Source organism: Glycine soja, chromosome 5, assembly GCF_004193775.1.
Source record: "Glycine soja cultivar W05 chromosome 5, ASM419377v2, whole genome shotgun sequence".
Taxonomy (NCBI): domain Eukaryota; kingdom Viridiplantae; phylum Streptophyta; class Magnoliopsida; order Fabales; family Fabaceae; genus Glycine; species Glycine soja.
The window spans coordinates 16,848,413-16,852,698 of NC_041006.1; the positions used below are offsets into that span (position 1 = coordinate 16,848,413).

General features: G+C 31.3%; 1 long non-coding RNA gene across 1 annotated transcript; it reads right to left on the reverse strand.

The window, feature by feature from the left end:
• Positions 1–301: 301 nt before the first annotated feature.
• Positions 302–3,974, reverse strand: LOC114412376. The gene is made up of 3 exons (XR_003666704.1): positions 2,073–3,974; positions 1,506–1,670; positions 302–1,411 (listed from the first exon to the last, which is right to left on the reverse strand). It is a non-coding gene; the product is annotated as an uncharacterized LOC114412376 (long non-coding RNA).
• Positions 3,975–4,286: the final 312 nt, after the last annotated feature.

A 4,286-nucleotide genomic window follows, 5' to 3' on the forward strand; every position in this document is an offset into this window, starting at 1 on the left:
ACCACTACTGTAACCTCTGCAAGTTATTATCTGGTAGTGATGTAATATTACTAGACTTAGTTATTTAAATATTCTGAACATTATGATTTACTATTTTTCTTTATTATATTGTTAAATTTTTTAATTAATATGTTATTTATACATATTTTGTTATTATTTTTATATGAAATAGATTCTTACGAATCTATTAGTTGAGTCACGAGTCAAGTCTATGAAACTCTCACGAGTCTGCATAAACTCTCGAGTTTGATAACTTTGATTATGACACTTATGATTAAAAGAGAAATTCTCATCACAAAAATAACACAATCATTTTTCCCTTCTCAATTGCATTTCAACAGGAGCAATCCTTTTTACATTCATGGACCGAATTGGAGGCCCTAGTGGAGTAGGTAAAAGCAAAGGTAAACTGGATTTAATTTGTGTTTTTGGTTGAGCATTAATAGAGACTGGGGTAAAAGAAATTTGGGAATATTTGTGACTATAGGAATTTTTGAAATGGCATAGAAACAAGACCATATTTTTCTTCAAAAAGTTTAGCTAAAGCAACTGCACGCAATAAGGTAGGAGGGCACATAGCAACAACATCTCTTATAATATCAGGATTTAAACCACTAATGAAACAATTAAGGAGAGCCTCATTACTTAATCCCAAAGATCTATTAGCTAGAGACATAAACTTTGAGGTAATAAGCTGATACCGAACCTGTTTGTTGAAACTTGAAGAGCTCAACCATTGGACAATCAAAAGGTGAAGGACTGAATTGAGACTCTAGAGCATGAGTCAACTCAGACCAAGTAGACACCAGAGATAATTTCTGCAACATCTGGAACCATGCCACTACATCCTTATCAAAATGCATTGCCGCAATATCCACTCTAGACGCATCAGGAGTATTATGATATGTGAAAAAATTTTCCGCCTTGAAGATCCACTCCATCACTGGTGTTGTTCCATCGAAGTGAGGAAATCCAAGTGAGATCTCTTTAACAGGCAAAGAAGCATTAATTGGTTGCACCATCGGGGAGCCATTGTTTGGAGAACTTTCAGGAGGTTGAGAAGCATTCCGCAATAACAGATTCATCGCTAACTGAATTTGACCCATAGAATTTTGGATATGAAGCATCTTATCATTTTTCTCTTGGTAACGCATATCCATCGTTTGACCAAGATGGCGAATATCATCTGAATGTGTACGAATTTCTTTTTGCAAATCCTTCAAATGCTTGTTCTCAGCCATGGAAGCACAATGAAAACACCAATGAAACAATTCAATTATGCAGCAGTAGTTTATTACAATGAACAGAGAACAAAAATCAACGATAAGCTACAAAAACACTAAGGCAATGAAGTAGAGGGAGAATGATGATCGCGGCACACTCCTCGGTCGTATGCCGGCAACAGAATCACCTGAGAGAAAGGGGTAAGGTGAGAGAAAGGAATAACAGGGAGAAGGATCAAGCTCTCAACAGAGAAGAAGTAGAGAACAGAAGAAGGGAATCACCTCAGAATAATCCTACAATGTGTAATCCTCCATCCTTATATTCCCCCTCCTTAACCTAGTGCTACACTTGCCTCCCTCACTCTGCGGATCGTGAGCCACGTGTCCTTCCCTTCTAACAGAATTTTGCACCACATCTCCTTCCTTCTTTATGCACGTTACATCCAACTTAAAAAATAGTGTGAATATATTAGTGAATCCCTATATATATAGAGAAAAATAAGTTTAATGTATATACACTGAACCTGTAAAATAATACTATTTATTTCATTTGAAACAATTTGCTTGTGACATGGGTGCATTGTCCTGTATTCCCACATTTTCTTCCTATTAATTATATGTCATAGATGTTAAATTTACCAACTTATTTAACAATTTATAATGTGGAATACCACCTGATAACGATTCTAAAACAAAAACTCTGCATATCATATGTTGTAAAACAAAGATGATGATGATGGGGATGGGGTGAAGGTGATAATGATAGTGATGATGCATAAAATCATTAGTAGACAATTATGAATCTAAACAGTAAATCAAAGTTAGTTAAGTTGTAATTGTCAAACTTACATAATATGTATCTTCCTTCTCTTCTAAAAAATTTTCCTCCTTCCCTTCGACAACAGGTGCAAGTAGTCCCACATCGAAGGTACTGCACCAACTTCCTCCCTTACACTAACAATTATCTCTCAAACAAAACTTTGTCCTGAACTTTAGTTAAGAGCAACTCAATGCTCGTATTAATTAAATTACAATCCAAAAAAAAAAACAAAATAAGTCCAATCAATTCAAGATAAAACTAAATAGTTTTACTTCAATGAAAATGTCTTTGTAGTGGTTTGCTTGCTTTTTAACAAAAAAGACCTTATGAAGTAGAATTATATTTGTACTCCAAAACTAAAAAAAAAATCTATTCTCTCCAAAGGATAAAAAAAAGTTCTTTGATTTTATTAGAATGCAATCGGTCACATTAATTTTCAAATATAATTCAAAAGATATAAAGTCTATTTTACTAAGATTCAAAGTTTTAAATTGAAAATTCAGTTGTGTTGCAAATACAAAAATTATGGAATCTAATTTTAAAATACTAATAAAACCTTTAAAACCATAATATTTCTATATATATAGACCTCAATGTGAACTTTGGCCAAGATGCTAAAGCTGGCTATATTCATACTAAATTAATAAAAGCAAAATAAGTGCTACTGAAATCTTGAAAGTTAGATTAAAAGATAAGGGTTTTTTAAGCCATTTGTGGTTTCTCTACAACATTTCATGAGCCAAATTTATAGGGTGTGTGAGGTGTTCGTAAATAATCCATTAATAGAAAACAAGCATGGTTAATTTCTTGTTATGTGTGGTGCATGCCACTAAGAAAATGAAAAATGAATAATAATTAAAAATAAAAACAAAAAAATCATTTTTTATGAAGAAAACTAAACATCACTATTCCAATGACTATAACAATCAATCATTTTTAAGAATTATTCCAAAAAGTCAATTTAATATAAGAAGCATGATTTTCTTGTTGTGTGGCAAGTAATTCAAAACCTACGAAAAATATTTCATAATTTTAAATAGGAAGCCAAAATATTTAAATTTTTATACTAAAATCTTACAGATAGGGCAAGTAACAAATAAGTAGGAAATCTTTTTAAAAGAACAAAATGTAAGATCCATATTGTGATGACAAAAGCAAAGACCTAAACTCATCAAATTTAATCATAAGATAAATAAATCATGATAAAAAATTTGATGAAAGATTGAGAGAGGAAGCAAGCAATCACCTGGGTTGAGTAAGAAAGCCAGTGGAAAAAATATGTCCTGCTTTGACAATGATGGAGATGGAAGCAAGTTAACGTAGAAACTCTTGTATAGTTATATTTATGGCAATCTTTTACGGACCGACCTAGACCTAGTCAATTGAGGCAATGCCAAGAACCTATGGATAGGAAGGGCTCAAAAAATTAAAAAGGTCTAGAAAATTGTTGATTAAGATCCTTTCCTAAATTGTACCTTTTATGTTGTTTTCACAAACAAATTGAAATAAGTGTATCCATTCATATCTTCTTTTATATGTATAAATTAAAATGTGACATATATGTGATAAAAAAATATCATCCTCTTTTTTTCTTCTTGTGTTAATATACATTCATAAATCCATGTTAAATCAATTTCCAGCTTATAATTGTGACATATCAACATGTAATGGACCTACCATAATAATCAGGCTTAAAGTTTTTGCTTGTTGGAATATAGGTTATTGTTGTAAAATTTAAGGCTTTAAATTAATTTTGAGAAATAAAACCCAAAATGTTAATAAATTATGAATTTTTATATTTCAATGAGTTTTTTTAAGACAACCAATACAAAAATTAGGATAAGCCTGACTTAGTGTGTCAACATTGCTATATATGCATCTTGATCCCTAATTTATTTATTAATTAATTTTGTATTTTTTTATTCCGGGTAGATGAGCTTGGATGGATAAGTAAAAAAAACACTTAAATCAAATTATTTTAAAAAAAATACAACTGGTTTTATTAATGATAAAATTAAATCAAATTGATTTTAATTAGTTCACTTTGTTAATGATAAAATTAAATCAATGGTAGTGTTGTTTACCTGGGGAAATGTCGTGTTTCAAGCCAAGTTGTTCTAGAGTGAAAAATCTCAGGACCATAGAGATGCCAGATTTCTTTTGAAAATAGCTGGGTTGAGGCCGTCTCTACAACCTTCTTTTAGATAATTAACAATCTTTCCATCGATCAATTAATTATCCAT